Source organism: Equus quagga, chromosome 9, assembly GCF_021613505.1.
Source record: "Equus quagga isolate Etosha38 chromosome 9, UCLA_HA_Equagga_1.0, whole genome shotgun sequence".
NCBI lineage: Eukaryota > Metazoa > Chordata > Mammalia > Perissodactyla > Equidae > Equus > Equus quagga.
This window is the reverse complement of record NC_060275.1, coordinates 98,224,681-98,247,377: the sequence shown is the minus strand read 5'-3', so window position 1 is coordinate 98,247,377 and position 22,697 is coordinate 98,224,681. Positions and strand designations below refer to the sequence as shown.

Below are 22,697 nucleotides of genomic sequence, written 5' to 3'. Positions count from 1 at the left end.
AGCTGAGGAAAATACAAACACAAAGACTTTATCTCTCCTCTACTTCTCTTTTAACTCTCCTCTATCTGATCAAAAGTAAATATTCGCAAACGTAAGTTTAAAGAATAGCCTCTAAGTCTAATAAATAGACCAGCTTTCTAAACTGCCCAAATGAGAAGTTCTTAAAAGCAGTAGAATGGGTAACTGCCCTGTAGATCTAAAGTGGATGCTATGATAAATGTTACTTATGAAAATGTGCAACATTCCAAAGTAAAATATTAGCAAATATCCATAATCAATGTATTCGACCTTTTTAACAGCTGTATTTTGGTCAAGGTTCCAGCTGAAAACAAATGAAACACTCAAATTGGGTAAGTTGAGGAAAATTTAATGAAGGGATTATTTACAAAGACATGAGTTGGTTGTAGAGATCCCACAAGAGAATACAACACCTTGTCTAATAACTTGGGGATATTAGCAGCTATCAACCACATCTACTATTAAGCCTGAGGAGTAAGAATATGGCACAATTGCCTAGAACAATTGCTTTGAACTCAAGACACAGAGAACTGTGAGGAGGAAACAATCTCTCCTTTGGTAGAGGAATATACATCCAGGTCTCATTGCCACACTATGACCAAGGTTGCTCTTTGTCATAGTTCATACAGGACAGCCTTATGCAGGGCACAGAGCACAGTGAAAAAAATCCGGAAGAGACTGCAAAAGATATCCACCACTGCTGGAAGACCCCATTTGATAAAATTAAATATATGTACATATAATACAATCATTTTGAAAAATAGGAATTGATGAATGCTTTCTTAATTGTATATGTGCTTGTGAGTGTATGTGTGTACATGAGTATGTGATTGTGAGTATATAAGAAGTATTAACTTTAAACAAATTCTCCTATGAAAATTTTTGTTTGTTTCTATTTTCATTTATTTTTTATTAAATTAGAAAAATTGAAAGTATTCTAGGGGTGAAGACATCTGTGTCACGACTCTCCTTTCTCTGCCACACAGATTAGTATGGATTTAAAATATTTCCCCACATCAATCTGGTGTATTGAACACTGATCCTTTCTAGTCATTGCAAAGAGTATTACTGAAAAAGTTGCTTGAGGCTGGAAAGCAAGAAAATGTCACTGTAGATGATGCACAATGAGAAAGAGAGGTAGTTGTAAGAGCTGATGACAGGGAGGAAATAGTCAAGATTACACATGGCTTTGTAGGAATAATAATAATTTTGGACTTCATTCTAAATATGAGAGAAGACATTGAATATTCTGAACTGAGAGGTGCCCAAATCTGATATATTTAAAAATGATCCCCTGGGTATGTATAGAAATTAGACTCTTGGGGCAGAGCAAAAGCGGAAACAGGAAGATTAGTTAAAGGTGACATCAATATTCTAGGAAAGACATGGTGGTGGCTTTGACCAGAATGGTTTCTGTGGATGTGGTGAACAGTGGTCAGATTTGTTCATGGGGTGGCATGGAGTTGGGAACATCAAAATATTTACCTATGGATGTATTGTATTTGATGCTATTAAACATTCATATGAAAACTGAATGTGAAAGTGGTAATTGCGTCTGGGTTTCCTGCCAAAGATTCTGGCTGAAGTTATAAACTTATCAGTCATCAGCAAATAGGTGCTATTGGAAAAGGTCACTGAAAGAATTTTAGTAGAGAATAGAAGGGGAGCTAGGACTGTGCTGAGGGAATCAACAAAATGTAAAAGTTGAGAAAATGAATAATTATTAGTGGACATTTGGTCCTGTTCAAAACATCCATCAGATATTTGGTTCATGCCAAAATGTCCTTGGTATTTGTTCCTGTCTCAAACATCCATCAGACATTTGGTCCACACCAAAATGTCCTTGAAATTTGGTGTTGTCCAAAAAGTCCATGAGCATATTTGATCCATGCCAAATGGTTTTGGAAAGGACCAGATTTCAAGGACTTTTTACCATGGACTCAACGTCTCCATGGACATTTTGACAGGACCAAATATGACTAGATATCAAGAATCTTTTGGGGTGGATCCAATGTGTGATGGGTGTTTCAGATGGGACCAAATGTTAAGGACCTTTTGGCATGGACCAAATGTCTTATGGACCAAATTTTGTGTGGCTGGTTTGGACAGAATCAAGTGTCCTGCAAGGATTTTAACAGGATCCAGCAAAGAATTCTGAGAAGTATCAACCAGTGAAATGAGCTACAAATCAAAAAAGGAACTAGTGTCCTGAAAATTAAGGGAAAGGCAGCTTTTAAGTAAGGATGAAATAATCAACTATGTCAAGTACTGGCAACAGGTTGAGTAAGACATGGACTTAGAATTGACCCTTGGATTTTTCATTATGAATGCCATGGGTGACTTTGTCAAGAGATGTTTTGAAGGAGAGTAAGGTCATAAGTTGGAATGCAAAATATTTGAGAAGGAGCGAGAGAGAAGAAGTTGAAATGCCATATGCTACTGGTGAAGCAGAGAAAACTGTCAAATAAAACTTTCAGGAGGAAGGATTTAATAAATTAAGCTATAGTTAGAAGCTGGAGAAGTTCCAGTTACAACTGGAACTGTAAGCCATGTTCAAAAGAGCAAAATATGAATATATCATCGAAATTTACAGTTATTCCATGCATTCTTAACAAGCTAATATATAAATACAGCTTCACTCTACAGAGATCCATTCTTGAAAACTATTAAATGCTACCCTCTTACAGATGGTATATTCATGCTTGTATTTTTTGAATAAGATTAATAGTGTAAACACAATTATTATTCCTGAGGAATCCTTCCATGATTTTCTCTAGAGTTGAGAAAAATCTGCCTTCATTTACACATGTTTTTTAGGTACAGGTTTAATTTTTTCTTGACTCCTAGCTTGTCACATATTAATTGATACATAAAATGCATTTAATATTTAACTACGAATGCATTAATTTAATATATTGCAATGTTAGAAAAAACATTAGTTGTATGTAATCTGATTATTTAATTGAATTTTAGTTGATTTACGATTAAAGTCTTATTTGAAAGAACTAAGAAAATACCAACAAGATAGATAGACAAGTAGATAGAGCAAGAGTGAGTCTTACAGATATTATATCTTAATACATTTAATGGAGCTATTATTTAGTCCTTAACCTTCATGATATTTCACAATTGTCATGGTATAGACAATTATTTTATAACAATGGTTCAATGTGTTTATAACTATCTTTTTCATAGAAAGACATTGAAATAAACTGACAGTCAAGATCATTTGATGATAATTTGTACCATTACCATACCAACATTTTTCATGTAATAAGCCACAAACAAACTCAAATTTTAAAATTACGTTGAATATGAATTGTATATGCTATTTCTATTTAGACTATGTAGACTATTAGTTTATCAAACTTAATATGTGAGAGTTACAGATTTATTTTTTCAGTAATTTTCAGCTAGAAATACAAAAGGGCATTTCTAGACATATTTTGTCCCACTCTATCTGCTAAAACTGTCTGAGATAGGTGGGGAATTATGCAGGCTAGTTTCTGCGGCATTTCTAAAAGGATGAGTTTTCTCATTATTTTACTAAATGGGTCTTCACCCATCAACCACTCTCTGGCTACTCATATATACATCACTGACTTCTTTTACATTTAATTGTACTCGTGGGAATATATTAGCGACTAACTCAAATAAGAAACTTCTGATCCCCAGTAGGTAATGTTTTCCCATTTTATTTGCTCCTTAATCATATTCAGCAGTTAAAATTTAAAAAAAAATTAAAATTATTTGTCTTGTATATTGGAACTAAAGCCTACCATTGTGAAGGAAATCATATTTTTGATTATTTCAATACATACTTTTACATGCATACACAGAAACATACATAAAAACATAAACACCCACAACACAAATAAGTAATGTTTTTCAGATTGAGATGTACGGTTTTATAAATTTTACCTATGTTTATTTTTTCTCTGTGTTTTAGACATATAAATATACGAGTCTAAAACCACGGCTACACAATTCTATTGAGGTGAAACGTAAAAATTATGCTTATCCTTCAAGATTTAAAAATTCATATAAAATGGGCATATAACTTCATGCAGAAAATAAAATATTACATGCAGATGAGGTATTTTGTATATAAAGAAAACTCAAGATCATCTATAGACAAACGTTGGAAATAGGAAATAAGTACATTGGACATTCAAAACTGTTCTGCAATTCCATACTGTAGTGTATTTATAATATTAAAATTAATTTACTCCATATTGTAGTGCCTAACATTAAGCTTTCTGATTGTAATGTAATTGCCTGACATTAAGCTTTTGATTGCAGAGGCATTCATTTCAAAGACATCCATCTCGAATAAATATATTGCCAGCTATATGACACAGCTACCAGCAAAAAACTCGATCAGGAGCCAGGCCTCCCCGATCCATGAAGTTCCCTTTTTAGACAACCTTGGGTGATCTGGATAACTGATCGCTTGAGGGACCCTGCTTTTCCATCCTGCTCCCTAATTCCAGTTCTTATGCTTTAAATTTGCCAGGAAAGAGTGAATCTGTGAAACCCTGGATATCCTACTCTCAACCTCAGGAAAGGCGGAGCTCCATGTCCTTGCTCCCTCCTTCTCTCTCTCTCCCCTTTGACCTCACTGTGTGACCCTCAGGAATGCTGCATGCCCTCCAGAACCTGTGAGTAATAAATCTTATTCTTCAGTTACCTGATGGTTTTGCTGAGGTGCATCCTGCAGTCATAATAACAACCGCAAGGGCTAGTCCAGCCACAACATTGGCCCTGGTGGTGGTAGAGAATGTCTGTCGGGCTCACTACAAGTAAATGCTGCCTGGGTGAGTGCCTTAGGTGTTTCTAGCAGAGAACATCACTATCAATAGGCTGGAACTGAGCCAGCACACATACATATAAGAAAATAAATTTCAAATGTATCTCTGACATCAAAAGCAGGAAAAAGACATTTTCAAATGCAAAAAATGTATGGAGGCCAAGAAGCAGATGAAAAGATGGTCACCATCACTAATCATTAGGGAAATGCAAATCAAAACCAAATGAGATATGATCTCACACCATTAGGATGGCTACTATAAAAAAACATAATGAATGTTGGTAAGGATGTGAAAAAATTAGAACCCTTGTCCACTGTTGGTGGGAATGTAAAACAGTGCAGCCACTATGCAAAACAGTATGACAGTGCCTCAAAAAATTAAAAGTAGGAGTACTACACAATCCAGCAATGCTACTTCTGGGAATTTATCCAAAAGAATTGAAAGCAGAATCTCAAAGAGATATTTACACTTCCACACTCATAGCAGCACTATTCACAACAACCAAAATGTGAAGGCAACCCAAATGTCTCTCAATGGATAAATGAATAAAAAATGTGGTATATACATATAACAGAATATTATTCAGCCTTAAAAAGGAAGGTCATTCTGACACATGCTACAACATGAATAAATTCTGAGGAAATTATGCTAAGAGAAATAAGACAATCAAAAAAAGACAAACATTGTATAGTTTCACTTATATGAAATACCGAGAGTATTCAAGTTTACAGAGATGGAAAGTAGAATGACGGTTGTCAAGGGCTGAAGGGAAGAAAAATGGGAAGTTGTTTAATGAGTATAACGTTTCAGTAGTGTAAGAAGAAAAAGTTCTAGAGATAGGTTTCAAAGAATGTGAATATTTAACGCTACTGAACTATTCAATTAAAAAGGGTTATGATAGGGGCCGGCTCTGTGGCCAAGTGGTTAAGTTCGTGCACTCCGCTGCAGAGGCCCAGGGTTCGGATCCTGGGTGCGGACATGGCACCGCTCGTCAGGCCACCTTGAGGTGGCTTCCTACATCCCACAACTAGAAGGACCTGAAACTAAGATATACAACTATGTACAGGGGGCGTTGGGGAGATAAAGCAGAAAAAAAAAAGGCTTAAGATGATCAGTTTTACACTGTGTTTATTTTACCAAAACAGAAAGAAAGAAAGAAAAAAAGAAAAAAGTACAAGGGGAACCTACAGTGGTGAGTAGATATAAAAATATTACTGTCAATTTTAGATTTCAAATTCCCAGACAGAATTTATGTCAGGACACTTGGGGCATATTGAACTGTGCTCGCTATATAAAGAACGTAATCTAGAAAAGATGACCCCTTTAGAAAAAATAAACCAAACAGAAAAATAATTAAATTAAATTAAAAATTTTAAAAATACACTATCATTTATAGGCATTCATAAGCACATACTTTCATTGGAGAGACATGGAAAATATGTGCAGAATGTAGGTTCTTTTTTAATAATTTTTATACAGAATTTACTATTTTATACAGAATACACAATGTATAAAATTGTAATATTACACAGAGAACCAAATTTTTTAAATGTTCATATATGATTGTCCTTTGTATGAGAAGGTACTCCATCAAAACATTGACTTTCATAGAGATATTAACTATTAACATACTTTTAATATTTTTAAACATCAAAGCAATAGAAAAACCAACTACATTTCTATTATTTTCTATTGTTACATACCACTGAGATAACCTGTTTAAAATAGAGGAACAAATGGTTGCTAACAAGGGCTTATATCACAGACAGTTTCTTATGTTGAAACAAGAACTGTTTCCATTGCTCCTGATCTGTTTTGATTTAATGAAAGTATATATGCTCTGAGAAAGCTTATATAAGTAAACAAAATATTGAAATCTTTGAAAATTTAAGAACTAATTTGAATGAATCATCATAATGAAGAGTCTTCTATTCTATCTTTTGTTAAGACAGATTATTCACCTTCGAGAGTTGAACGTATGTAGTGTGTGAGTATTTTACATAACGCCCTGTGCAAATACATTCCAGGCCTTGGAGATTTAAGAATATTTCTGCAGTATAATGAAACACTTCAAAGTGGTAAAAAATCACTAAAGAAAGAAAATAATCATAAAAAAGGGCTTTTTTTCTCACCCAAATATCCCCAAGTAAAGGGATCAGGTCATTAAAATGGAAAAGTTTTAGGTCATATTTTCACAAAATGTGATATATCATTTCATTGTTGTGTCAATAGCAACATCAAATTCAATTGATGCCAATCAAATTTTCCTCTCTTAATATTTTAAACAATATGCTTCTAATCTGTATAAATAATTACATTTAATTTAATAACTGCCTAGAATACTTCTCTTAGTCATTAAAATTCAAAGGACAAAAAGTCTTTTTTTGCTGTCTCATTAGAATATCTAACGCGTAAAGTTTTTTTTCATTTATACTTTTGGTTTCTATTATCAAACTTCTTTTCTCTTAGTTTCAACTAACTTTACAATATTTTTCCATTCTAGCCAATTAGAAGATTTCTTGGGATAATAGAAGAGGTAGAATTTCCCTCAGGAGTGAAAGGATGTTGAAGAAGGACTGGTCATTCCATTAGGGGACATTGTACGAAATCTACTTTAAAATATCTGAAGTGTTGAAGTATTATCTGCTAGTTATCACATGTGGTAGCTATGCAAATGCCTTTGAGCAGATGTTGAGAAAGTAGTAAAATTCTAATCAAGATGATTGTTCAGTCTGGTCTTTGTAAATATAATCCAGCACAAATGATGCATGGAGCCCCTAGCTGTGGTCCTTATGTGCTGCAGTCAGATCCAACAGCCCTTGGCACAAGACATCTGGGAGTATATGCCATTGTATTTGATTCATCTTTCTTCTAGATTCTACTGTAAAATTATATTTATTCCAAGAAATTCAGGAGAACAGAGAGAGAGAGATACACATACACACACACACACACACAGAACTGGAATGAGGACTATCTTATACTGTATAGAAATATATACATTCTACATTATATCTTATTATATATAATAAACAAACGTGTATATTTAGTGTATGGTAATGTACTTTTGTTTGGTGAAATAATTGCACACATCTGTATACTTTAGATAAGACACTAATTCTTCATTTTATATATTTCTTATTTGCATAGTGTTCATAAGTAAAGTAATATACTTATTGCAGAATTCCAAGATATGATCTATATTAGCAAATATTTAGAAAAACTATCAATAAACCTGATTAATTCACAAAATAACCAGAATTTTTGTTCCTATTTTTAGATACCTGAAATCTTTATTTTTTGCTTTTCCTTTACATTTCATAAAGGTTCACCCGTGAATCAGAAATACAGATTAGATTTATCCTTACATAGAGGTATTTTGGTAGATGTTACTGATATTCGCTAATATTATGTTCCCATTTCAACCTGGGCATATGGATGTCCACACTCCCCAGCACTTTTTCAGTTACAGGACTGTTGTGGACTGAATGTTTGTGTCCCTCTAGAATTCATATGTTGAAATCCTAACTCGCAGTGATATGGTCTTAGGAGGTGGGGCATTTGGGAAGTGGTTAGGACACAAGGGTTGAGCTCTCACGAATGAGATTAGTGTCCTTATAGGAGAGACCCCAGAGAACAGGCTCACTCCTTCCACCTTGTGGGCAAGCAGCAAAAAAAAATTATCATTGAGACTGGAGAAATGTTTCAGTGTAATGCTGTGACAAAATATTTACTAATTTTGTTGTCTGATAAATTTGCAAGAATTATACATACTTACTGAAACTACAACTTTAGGGATAAATATTGGAAAATAGAAGTTTAGGTGGAAAAAATGTTAGTTACTATTGGCTGCATCTGACAAAATATTACAAGATAAAGATGAGCTCAGGGAAAAAATTAAAGGCGGCCCATCTGCAAGCAGAAATGAAAGGGGATAACAACAGGTTAAACATTCAGAGACTTGCAAGATTAGAATAAATGACCGCTTTTAGTCTCCAAAAGGTCAGAGGTGAGGTTTAAGTGAGCTTTGAATGAAAAATCTTCCAGTCTAATATATGCCTGAATTGCAAGGATTAGTGCAAGGGCTGGTGCCAAGTAAAATTGCTTGATGAACAAAAATACTCATGGCAAGTTTAGGTCAAGGATATTGTATCAGTTTCCTATGGCCCCCGTAATAAAGAGTGGCTTACAACAACAACTTATTCTTGCACAGTTCTAGAGGCCAGAAGTCTGAAATCAACAAGGTGTTGACAAGATTAGTTCCTTCTAGAAGCTGTGAGGGATAATATGCTCCAGGCCTCTCTCCCAGTTTTGGTGTTTGATGACAATCCTTAGCAAGTAAATGCATCTCTCCAACTGGTGTCTCCATTTTTACATGTCGTTATCCTTGTGTGTCTCTGCATTATCTTTGTCTCTTCTTGCAAGGACACTAGTGATGGCGTTTAGGGCCAATCTTAAATCTTAAGATCTCTTCTTTTTTTTTTTGAGGAAGATTATCGCTGAGCTAACTGCTGCCAATCCTCCTCTTTTTGCTAGGGAAGACTGGCCCTGAGCTAACATCAATGCCCATCTTCCTCTACTTTATACGTGGAACGCCTACCACAGCATGGCTTGCCAAGCGGTGCCATGTCTGCACCCAAGATCCGAACTGGCGAACCCCGGGCCACCGAAGTGGAACATGCACGCTTAACTGCTGTGTCACTGGGCCGGCCCCTTAAGATCTCTTCTTAACTTACATCTTAATTACCTCTACAATGACTGTATTTCCAAATAAAATGACATCCCAAGGACTAAGAATGGAACATATCTCTTCTGAAGGCAAGATTCAATCCACGACAAGTATAGTCTCTCATTAAAGTCCAATAGGCTGCAAGTAATTGCCAGGAGTTAAGAAAAAGAAATACGGGTTAGAAAGATAAGTGAATTAAACTTGCAAATGAAATCTAATACAGAATTTTGAGTGTGGTGATTGTGCATGGAACTGACTGGAAGCAAACAGGTTAGAACCAAGCTAGGTTTTGTTTGTTCATTTTATATTCTTTTTGAGACAAATGTTGTGGTAAATTGAGCAGAAATATTTTTTTGCCCATGAATTTTTGTCCCTATCAATTATAAACCATGTCATCTTAGGCAGTTTAGTCTTCTGTAGTTCAGTCTTTGTGTTATTAAAGCAAAAATAATCATAGTACATAAACCCATATGAATTTTATTTTTTGAGGAAGATTAGCCCTGAGCTAACATCTATTGCCAATCCTTCTCTTTTTGCTGAGGAAGACTGGCCCTGAGCTAACATCCGTGCCCAACTTCCTATCTTCCTTTACTTTATATGTGAAATGCCTACCACAGCATGGCCTGACAAGCAGTACATAGGTCCGCAGCCAGGATCCTAACTGGTGAACCCCTGGCTGCCAAAGTGGAACATGCAAACTTAACCACTGCACTACCAGGCCAGCTCCCCATATGGATTTTGAGAGCACTAAAAGCATTTAAACATGTGGAGGAAGCCCTTAGAATAGTGCCTGACAAACAGTAAGATTTCAGTAAATGTTGGCCACCCATATCATAGTAAATTTAAATTGAATCTGTAAGTATTGTCTACAGCTTTAAAAGTGAAGGTGGGATAGGTTGTGCTGTAACAAACATCCCAGACACATCAGAGGCTTATCATACTGAAGATAACATCTTACAAGAAGTATGTTTTACATTCACTAGCACTGAGGGCCTCATTTATGGTATGCGTTAGGAATATGCCATCCTTGGAAGCTCCACTCTTTTCTCAGTCATCTTAAAATCTTGAATGTTTAAATCTCATGGTTTTCATGGCAAAACGTGTATCAGTTGGTTACTTCTGTGTAACAAACTACACTGATTATTTGTGGGTTAAAACAACAATTATTTTGCTCAGGATTCTCTGGGTTGGCAATTTAATCTCGAATTAGCTGGATCCATTCCTCTGGTCTTGACTGATCTCAGCTTAGAATCCTCATGCGTCTACAGTCCGTTGCTGGGTTGGCTGGGAGATAACAGGTCTAAGTTGGTCTCCGCTGCAATTCCTCTTCTCTGCTCCATGGCTCTATTAGGCTGACCTGAGCATATTTTCATGGTGACAACAGAGTTCTATTACATTTCTATTAGCCAAAACAGTGTTCAGTGAATAGCGAAGTAGACATTATCTGTTGATAGGAAAAACTGGAAAGCCACATTGCCAGTGCTCTCCAAAGACTAACTAGGAGCAAAAATAAACATTGCTTGAAACAGAAAATAAATGTGAAAAATCCTGACTCCCAACATAGCTAATAAAATTTCTTGATTTCACCTTTAGAATAAGAAATGATAGTTGTTTCCAGTCCTTTATATATGCCTCTAATGTTTATGCTACCTTCTTGCTCTTAAACATTCTGTTTTGTATTACTGCTTTAATAAATTATCACAAAATTAGTGGCTTAAAAATAACACACCTGTTATTTTATAGTTCTGGAATTTAGAACCTTTAAAATCAAGGTATTGACAGGGTTATGTTCTTTCTGGACCACTAGCGAAGAATCCATTTCCCTGCCTTATCCAGCTTCTAGAGGCTGTCTACATTCCTTGGCTCATGGCCCCACATCACTCTGACCTCTGCTTCTTCCCTTTCTCTAATTCTCACCCCCTTGATTTCCTTGTATAAGGACACTTGGAATTAACTCTGGGCCCACCCTGATAAATCAGGATAGTCTCCTCCAGTATTAGTTTAATCCCATCCTCAATGTCTCTTTCTCCCTTAAAGCAGTATATTCACAAGTTTTAAAGATTAGGAGTGAACACCTTATGGTAGGGAGCAGGGACAATATTCTACTTACTAAAAATACCACATCACAGAATTAGGTCTTTAGATTAATACACTACAGTAGAGATTGCTTTAAATATCTGAGCATATTTTGTCTATGGTACTAGGAACTTCTGGTGCCTTTGTGCTCTGCCATTTTTACCTATGTGCAGAAATTGGAAGAATCCTTAAATGGATATTTTTAAAAATGGTAAAGTCCGTCACTTGCCTTTGCCTTAGACTTTCTCAATTATTTTTATGGAAATACCAATTTAAACTTTTTTTCAGCTTTATTGAGATATAATTGACACACAACATTGGGTAAGTTTGAGGTATACAATGTGCTGATTTGATATGTTGCACAGTGATGTCAGCATTAGCTAACCAACATTGGGTCACATAATTACCATTTCATTTTTGTGGTGAAAATATTTAAGATCTACTTTTTCAGTGACTCTCAAGTATATCATACAGTATTATTAACTATTATCACAATGCTGTGCATTAGATTCCCAGGAAAAAATGCCAATTTTAATCATGTTACTCATCAAAATAAAAATGTATTATACAAAATTTTAAGACATAATTTAAAAATAGATATAACAATATTGAATATATTCTGAAGCATTCCCTTAACTCAATTTTAAAAGAAAATCTCATTAGCAAGAAAAATTAAAATGTGCTGCTTAACTGTGCTGTCCTCAAAAAATGCTAACATCTTTCAGAGAGAACTCTTAGGAACGTATGCTTTAAATTCGCCTTCACTATTCCAATCTTGATTATAGAAAATAAGATTATGTGATCAATAACTTCCAAAGTTAAGAAGAAATGTTTTTTATAACTTTTGATAACTCTTCCTTCATATAAATCCTCCAAGGCATTTAGAAATAAAAGATAAAATTTTAATAAGTCTTTGTCATAAGTATTATGTTTTCTATCACCTGATTATAAAATACTATTGGATTTTTAAGGTTTTCGTTTTTCTGGTTTTGTCAGACTAAGAGTTATCAATATGACACGTGATTAATCTAACAAAACTGAGTTACATTGTCTGTGATGTATTAATAAAAGTTATGCCAAAGCATGAATTGTGGAGGCTAAGGGTTTATTCAAGTAGTGATGAGAAAATAAAAGCTTTTCTTTGTTGTTTTTCTTAATTCTGAACAATGTTTTATATCAGGTAACATCTGAAGCTACAAAAGAAAACAAAATAAGTTGTTGTGCTTTATAAATACAGGGATTTTTTTATGAATGTTAGTTTCACGTATATTCAGTAAAGATTACTTATAATAATACAGCAAAACATTTCAACCAATGAATGGTTTCATCTTATTCATAGTTACTCTTTTTCTTGAACTGAGACCATTAACTCTACCCTATTGGTATAGGGCCAATTATTTATTAATGTATGTATCAAATATGGCATTAGTCATTGCCCATATTTCCTTCATTATAACTTTTCCTCAAAACTAGACATAAGCGGGGGCTGGCCCCGTGGCCGAGTGGTTAAGTTCGCGCACTCCACTACAGGCAGCCCAGTGTTTCGTTGGTTCGAATCCTGGGCGCGGACATGGCACTGCTCATCAAACCACGCTGAGGCAGCGTCCCACATGCCACAACTAAGAATATACAACTATGTAGCAGGGGGCTTTGGGGAGAAAAAGGAAAAAATAAAATCTTTAAAAAAAAAATAGACATAAGCAAATCCTAGCGTACATGCTCTATTGAATATAAAATATACTACTAATAAAATGTTTCAGTATTCCACCTATCATTCTGTTGCACATCTTACTTTCCAGAAAAGTCAAATGTAAACTTTGCTAAGAAGTGTGGGTTTTCTGAATCTTCACAGTCTATTCCATGCATCAGTGAAGGAATTAAAGCTGAGTTAGTCACTCAGGGACACACTCTGCTTTTAGTGAGGAAGATCTTTCACCCACTAAACATTTGGAAGCAAAAGATCTGGAAAAATTTAGGTGATGATTTGCAAGTAAATGTTCTGTTCCTCGTGGGGTCAAGGGTGAGCATGTAAAATGACCCCACCCTGACTACTTGACTGTCCCAAGTTCTCAGCTTCACCCCACCACCACCCCTTGCCACAGGTGGCTATCCACTAGCGGCAGTGCTGAGGGAGCTGGTGGCTACCGCAGCCCAACATGCACCCACATCGGGCTGGACAACATGGCCAACTATGAAGGTCAGTTCAACCAGGACTGCCTTTCAGGAATGGGGGCCAACATGTCTGGGAAATTCAGAGCCAATGTACCAATCCTGTACCTTGGGACCCTCTGGTCCCTCCTGGGGGTTTGGGGTGCCCCCTTTTGCCCAGCAACCTGTTCCTCCAGATAGAGTGTACCCACCCCCTGGAGGAAATCCATACCCAAGACCCCCAGTGTCAGGCCATTCATGCTTCCCCCTGGGCAGCAGCTCCTAGGGTTTTCTGTGGGCAGCCTCTTGGTCAGCAGCAGCAGCCGGTGCCAAGATGCCCAGAATAGCCAGGGTCCAGGACCATCATCCTCACCATGCCCCCAGCCCAGTTTGGAAACTGAGGCACTATCACATGTGCTCTTGGCATTGACTCTATGCAAGATGCCAAGGTCCTGTGTAAGGTTATGAAAGGCTTCAGGAGTGAGGAGCAGGCCATCATCGACTGCCTGGAGAGTCACTCCAACAGCAGTGGCAGCAGATCCTCCTTACCTTCAAGATAGCTTATGGGAAGGATTTTATCAAAGATCTGAAATCTGAACTGTCAGGAAACTTTAGACAATCTTGGCCCCGATGAAGAACCCCGTCCTCTTTGAGGTTGATGAGATAAAAGAGTCCCTCAAGGAGGCGGGCGCGGAGAAAGCCCGCCTGACGGAACTCCTCACCTCCCGCAGCAATGAGCAAGTCTGGGAACTAAGCAGAGCCTACAGAACAGAATTCAAAAGGGCTTTGGAGGTGACCGTTCGAAGGGACATGTCGGAACACATCCACCGGCTCCTCATCTCTCTCTCTCAAGGAAACCAGGATAAAAGCACAAATGTGGACATGTGAGATGTCCAGGAGCTGTGTGCGGCCAGGGAGGACCACCTGGGACCAGATGAGTCCAAGTTCAACCCAGTTCTGTGCTCCTAGAGCAGGGCCCACATAGTTCAGTTTTCAATGAGTCTCAGTGAAGGACAGGCAGAAACACTGAGAAGCGCATCTGCTGGGAGATGTCCCAGGACTTAAGAAGAGGGAATGTTGGCCAAGACAAAATGTCTCAAGAATACTCCAGCCTTCTTTGCTGAAAGGCTCAACATGGCCATGAGGGGAGCAGGAACATAGGACTGGATCCTGATTCACATTCTGGTGTCTCACAAAGAGATTGATGTCCTGGACATCAGATCAGAGCATAAGTGGCTGTATGGCAAGTCGCTGTACCATGGCATCTTGGAAGATACTTTGGGAGATTACTGGAAAATTCTACTGAAGATCTGTGATGGCAATGATTGAGCGGTGACTGAGGGCTCACTTCTGTTCACCTGCTGTCAGTGGCAATGGCAGGAAAAGGCCAAAAGAATGTCTGTCTGTTTCTAACAAATTCACAAAATAGCCCCCGAGGTGTCGCCGCGCAGACCCTCCACAAAGTCTTGTCTCTGTCCTCTCCCCGTCGCCCCCAATCCTTATATTGTGTTCGTGCTGAAGGACCTGGGTCGGTCCTATGTTTGCTCAGGATGCCTTTTCCTCCCCACCTCTCACAGCCTCTTGCTGCTAAAGTAGATGTTTTATATCCTGACGTATGCAATCAGTCCCCTTTGCATGTGGCTGAGAATCCTGCTTTCATTTTAGGCAGTAATTTTATTTGGATGCATTTTTTTTTTTTCATTGTCAGATAGATGCACACAAGTCTCTTTGCTGCACACATATTTCAGGGGAGAGAGGTTAGGTGAGGGAGCTCCATGTCCTCTCAGAGCAGTAAAAGGGAAGACCTCTTGGATCTGGTGAGAATGTGTTATGAGCTTTGCTATTGCCAAACTCACTTTTTTTTAGAAAATCTGGGGGAAAAAGGCCAGAAACTTATCCATTCCTTCTTCCATGCAAAACCACAAGAATAAAGCCAGCTCCCTGCCAGGGACAAGGCTTCTTATAATTTGGAATGTGCCTTAAACATGAATGTGATAGCCAAAAGCTGTTTCTAAACTGAAGTCAGCCAGCTCTGGAATGTGCTGGGAAAAAAGTAAAATATATAACAATATATATGAAAATTAAAAATATGTATATACAAATCAATACTCATTTTAATTAAACGTCACATAAAATAAATGGAATCATATAAAACACCTTAGAATGGTGGTCACCGTGCCCTAGGAAATTAGCAGTGAGGAATAGAGATAAAAAGGAACAAAGAGATAAATGAATGAAACAAGAGAGGTGTTGGGTGAAGCAGTCAAAAAGTACAAATTTCCAGGTATAAAATAAATAATCCATGGGTGTATAATGTATAGCATGGGGACTATAGTTAATAATACTGTATTGTATATTTGAAAGTTGCTTATTAGACTTATTGTAGTGATCATTTCACAATATATACAAATGATGAATCATTATGTCATATACCTGGACTTAGTCTAATGTTACATATCAATTATATTTCAATAAAAAAATTAAAAACAAGAAAAGTATCTTGGGGGCCGGCCTGTTGGCACAGCGGTTAAGTGCACACGTCCCACTTCTGGGCCGCCCGGGATTCGCTGGTTCAGATCCTGGGTGCGGACATGGCACTGCTTGGCATACCACACTGTGGTAGGCGTCTCACATATAAAGTAGAGGAAGATTGGCATGGATGTTAGCTCAGGGCCAGTCTTCCGCAGCAAAAAAGAGGAGGATTGGTGGCAGATGTTAGCTCAGGGCTAATCTTCCTCAAAAAAAAAGAAGAAAAGTACCTTGCATAGACCAATGCTGATGAATCACAATCTTTCCCCCTGAAGCACCCCGTGGATCTGTTTTAGTCAGTTATTGCTGTGATAATGATGTGTGACAAATAATCCCCCAAATCTATGATTCGCAACAGTAAACATTCATTTGGTTCATGGCTCAGTAGGTGAGATGGAGCAGCTCAATTTAAGGCTGTTGTTCAGGTTCACGTCTGCTTTGGGGTCTTCCCATCCTCCTTGGACCAGCAGTGACCCAAGGTGAGCTCTTCTCATAGCAAGTGGTAGGAAAATAAGAGGTGGGGCCAAACCCAGCAATCATATTTAAAGGCTTTGTTCCCATTGGCCCACAAACATTTGATTCGTCCAATCATATCACATGGCCAAACCCAATGTCAATCTGTCAAGGATGCAGATTTTACATCCTCTGCAAGAGGCAGAGCTATGTTACAGGGTATAGATATACATCCCTATTTCCTGAGGAGCGAGAAATTGAGAAGATTTAATCTGTCTCAGACACATATATCCTAAGACCACAAATGGAAAACACACACTTCTATACAAAGTTTTTTAAAAAAAGAAGAAAAAATGCTACAGAAAGTTGGTCAAGAATAAATAAGCCATGCTGTACTTCAAAATCAGGCTACTTCTATCTGAAGCCCTTTTCTGGTGTCCCTCTTATTCCTGTGGGTAAAGGCAATTGAAATACTTTTTCCTTTGATCTTTGTCCTCTAAGTGAGCACTATAGTTTCTCTCTCTTTAAATTATTTTTCCAAGTTGCACATAACACCAGGAAGTAGGGCTTCCTACTTTATGGACCACTTTTCTATGTTATGATCTGAGACGTTTGACCATTTGGTGACTTCATATGCCATTTAAAAGGAACAAGAACAAAATCTATAAAAAAGGGCCAAAGTTACACATAATGTGTTAATTACTTAGAGTGTTTATTTTTACAAATATGTGTATATGCCACATGTAGTGATGATGTTTAATGAACTTAAAACAACATATTTGACATTTTTCACATTATACATTTATTTTAGGGATCACCAGACACTTGATATCTAACCAGTGCTGTTGTAATCTATCAGGCATTGGAGAATGCACTCAAAAATTTCAGACTTGACCTAAGTTTACGTAAAATATTTACTTCTAGCCTCTCCAGGGTTCTTCCTTCTACCTTCTTATGCATTCACAGAAATACTACTTTCCTAATTTCGCCATGCTTTACATTGTTTCCCTCAAAAATGCTTCCAGTTTTTGTCATTAGAATTATGACCTTTGTTTTCCCTCTAACGCCTTTAAGTGATATATATGTATTTTTTGAGTTCATATGCTCTGCATGGTATTGTTCAAATCCTTGAGAACTGTGTGTCACACTACGCAAACACTCGCATACACTCACACATTGATGGATATTTAAAAACAATAAAATATATAATTGTGTAGGCATAGCTGGATCTCTGCTTGTCTATCTCCTTTCTGCAGCCCCAACCATGTTTGATAATGTTCCAGCTGCAATTCATGTAATTCCATCAGCGTAAACCTTTGGAAATTTTTTTAATATTATATAGGAAAGGAATAAATAACCAAAACAATCAGAAGCAATATAAAAACACATAAAATAATAGCATATATATAATGAATCCATATTTGGAAATTTTTAGTAAATACTTTTGATGGTTAATTTTATATGTTGACAGGGAGATTAACATTTAAATTGGTGAGCTTTGAGTAAAGAAGCTTATCCTTCATAAAGTGGGTGAACCTTATCCAACCAGCTGAAGGCTTGAATACAACAAAGAGAGTGGCTTTCCCAGTCAAGAGGACTTCTCCAGCAGACTGCCTTTGGACTTCAACGGCACCATCTCTGTTTTAGATCTCTGACTCCTTACCTTCCAGCTATAACTGCACTGTTGGGTTTCCTGGGTCTCCAAGCCACTGGTGTTTGGACTACAGCTGCACTATCAGCTCTCCTGAGTCTAGAACAGTCTGGGCCATATTGCAAATTTGGTCTTGACTGCCTCCATAATTACATGAGCCAATTCCTTACAATAAATCTCTTTTTCTATATATACATATCCTAATTACTCTGGAGGTCCTAAGTAGTACATTATATTCCAGTTTCATTGCAAATATCTTAACAGTTGTATAGAGTAACTATACCTCAATTGCATCTCCAATGTATCTCTATGCAATTACACATACCTACCCTAGAACTTCAGATATATTTCAAGGTAATTATAAAAGTCAAAATTCCTTTAAAACATTTCTCCAGTGAAAATACCTACCATCCAGTTTAAAATACAAATTATAAGTTACATATATTATTACATATATTATATATATATAAATTTATATTATTTTATTATAATATTATATTTTTTAAATTGTAATATAACATATATATATAATTTACCAAATTTTTTAAGAGAATACCTCCTAATTTTTTGAAATTAACCTAATTTAGTGTGGAAATTTGACTCTTACTATTATATAGGCTTTGGATTTTCTTAAGCAATTTGATGTAACTGGAAACATTAGATTGCTTAGAATGATAAAAATTCCCAAACTACTCAACTCATTGAGTCCTCAACAAAGTGGTAGCTTTACCACTTTTCACACATTTCCTTTAGTGCAGATAAATCATTACTATCCTCAAGACAAATTCTCAGGTTTTAAACTAAATAGCCATAGATCCTCTAACAACCATAGTTTACAATGGGTTACATCGTCCACATCTTATACCGTGGTTTGCACTCAATAGGAAAAATAGCAGACCAGTTTTTACTGCTACCTTTCTCATACTAAGTGATAGAAATTAGATCACAATCAATATTTCCTCCACTTTAAAATAGAGTTGAGGAGTTGAGTTCAAGTGACTTTCAGATAAAAGAAAGTCATTCCATACTAAGTGGGACAATTTTTTTTTTTACATTTTTAAGGTACGTCTCTAGATTATTCATTGCTATACTGTTAACAACTTTATATAGGAAACGATGATGAAAACTAAAACAAACATTTATCCAATGTAATAGGTCATATGTGGAAAGTTAAATAATCACCTGTCCTTAGGAAATCAAGTTATCCCGTTTGAGCCTCTCATTGAAATGATTTGTTCCACTTCATCATGCAGTGTGTGGAAATACAACTGGTCGTCAGAAACTGCTGCTGAACACACGAATCAGTGAATTATATTAGCTAATAATGGATGATGACATATTATATGAGAATAACTTCTGTGACGTTTGTGTACTTTAAAATGGAAGTATGTGCACACATGAATAGATTGCGCTTCCATCGACCAGTCCTTGAAGATGTGACCATGGGGGCTGACGATCAATGAAGTTAAGGTGCGATGGAGAGAGAGAATTTTGTTTCTTTTGACTTTTGCTACTGCTCTAATTTCATGGCTCTTTACTGTTTCTCATTTATAAACCAAAAAAAATAACTGGCTCCCATTTGTAATAACTACCTAAGTGATTAGACATTGATGATGAGTTAGGTAGAAATTTTTATAAATATATTTCTCACTTTATGTATATAATTTATTAGTAAGGACAATTAAAGCAGACTTGTTATCACCCTCTTGTTAGCACTGAAGTTTTCATTGTTATTGACATTTTTATTTAAAAGTTTGGGTAAAAATATAAGAAAATGAACAAGTAAAAATGTTAAGAAATGATGACTATCTGCAAAATTGAATTCTATATAACCTGTGAGTGTTCTTCAGATATTTTACACCTAACTTCTTTATAATATGAACTGTGAATGTCTTATTTAATATTTAAAATATCAATAATAGACCACTTCAAAAAAAGTGTATGTCTCACTCAGTGATGCCAAAATTCTAATTGAGTTTTTGAATATCATCTACACTTGGAGTCTTAAGAATGAGAATCTATGATTTTTTGTCATTTATTTTAAAATTTATTAAGTACATACTATAAATTAATAATTATACATATAAATTTTATTCAGTATAACCTCTGTCTTTCAGATGTTATTATTCAGGGGAAGAATACAATATTTAAATAGTGTATAACAATAATTTTGAAGTTTTAAAATTCTTCTGCCTTGTGTTCCCAAGGTAAGGGAAGTAAAGGAAAAACAAACAAGAAATTCAGAAAAATGGTGAATCCTAAAACTAAAAAGAAGCTATTGACATAAAATTTTGTTTATTTAAAAAGCATAGTGTTTTTATCATGCAAAACGCATTATGTGACTCGCTGTGGGTGTAGAAATGCACGCAGTTTTGCAGGGTAGAGAGATGGTGAAAGAGACGGTGCGACACTTGCAGTTTGGTGGAGCAAGTATTCCAAGGGCACTACCTTCCAGATGCACGGGACACATTAGAAGAGGGCCACGCCAAGTTTTCAAGAGTAACAGAAGATTTCCTGATTAGAATGGCATGAAAATCTTCATCTGCTGGTTAATCAGGTACAAGAAATAAAAGACATTGGAAGGTAAATAGAATTTTCAGAGCCTGAAATTAGTTTAATGTAGTTGAATTATGTGATTAGAGATACTAGATGTTAGGAATAACAAAACATGAAGCAGGAAGGAAAAATAGTAAGAGAGCATAAGTATCTTGTAAGCTATATCAGTTCACTATGTTATGATGTAAATACTAGAAAGGTCACTTTTCTTCTGCAAAAAAGTAAGTGACTTTTAACAAATATATTCACTGGCCCTGTTCAGGAGCCCAAGATAATGCAAATCGAGAAGGATTGAGGGTTAACTTCCAAAGTGATAATAAAGAATATTACTTCATCCAGGGCCTTGGCCTAGTGGCATAGTGGTTATGTTCATGTGCTCTGCTTCACTGGCCCAGAGTTCGTGAGTTCAGATCCCAGGCACAGATCTACACATCACTCATCAAACCATGCTGTGGTGGCATCCCAGATACAAAATAGAAGAAGATTGGCAACAAATGTTAGCTCAGGGCCAATTTTCTTCACCACAAAAAAAAGAATATTGCATCGTCCATTATTCTCTCTTTCTTTTTTTTTGGTGAGGAAGATTGGCCCTGAGCTAAAATCTGTTACCAATCTTCCTCTTTTTGCTTGAGGAATATTGTCACTAAGCTAACGTCTGTGCCGACCTTCCTCCGTTTTGCCACCACAGTGAGGCTTGATGAGTGTTATGTAAGTCAGCACGTAGGATCCAAACCTGAGAACCCCTGATCACTGAAGCAGAGCATGTGAACTTAACCACTACACCACCAGTCTGGCCCCCATAATATTATTCTTAAAATGTGGTCCATGAAACTCATGAATCCATAATCACCTGGGTTCTTAAACAAAAATGCAGATTTTGGGGATCCAGCCCAGTGGCCCCCAAAAAAAGTGAGAGATGCTAACTTACATGGGAGTTTCAGTTTACTACAAACTAATAAAACATATTCATGCACTAAATAAGATATTTTATACTTTGAGTACCAACAAATATATCATTGCTAAATAATTTATATAATTTAATATTTTGAAATATTCAAATACATTTGAATTCTGATTGCTTTGCCAACAAAGTGGTCTTTGTAGTTAGAGTGGTTTGTCTTTGTATTACTCTTCCTTTCCTTCTTCTGTAGAGAGGAATAGAGTACTTGCTCTTAGAAGATTCCTGTGAGAATTAAAGTACAAAGGTTGGCTGAGCTCCTGGCAAATCATGAATGCGCAATCAGTTTTATAGTGCATATTATCTAGTACATGAAAGACATACAGACACATTAGTTATGATGGTGAGAAAACGGACTCTCTCAGATCATTACAGTTCACCTTAGTTTTAAAAATTTGTTGACAAGCAGAAAATAACACGTACTGTTAATGGCCACAAGGATTTTAAATGCTAATTAGCAAGGAAAATAATAAATAGATCAAGTTACACATATATCTATTTGGAACAAATTAGGTAACCTACAGTTAACCTATTTTTATCTAAGCTAGGTAATATGTATTGATATTCTGCAGCTATGTATGTACATCTGCACATATATATATACACAACTTATAGAATTATTGGTTATAATGTAGAATATTATAGTATCATTGCATATCAATAGTGACACAGGACCCAGATTTTATATTTATTTTCTTTGTGGTAAAGATTTATCTATACTTATTCATTATTTATAATAATTATTTGGTGTTATCCAAATTTAATAAA

At 36.2% G+C, this 22,697-nt stretch overlaps 1 pseudogene; it reads left to right on the top strand.

Annotated features, from left to right (window-relative positions):
* The first annotated feature begins 2,308 nt into the window (after positions 1 to 2,308).
* On the top strand, positions 2,309 to 15,111 carry LOC124244609 (annexin A11-like; annotated as a pseudogene).
* Positions 15,112 to 22,697: the final 7,586 nt, after the last annotated feature.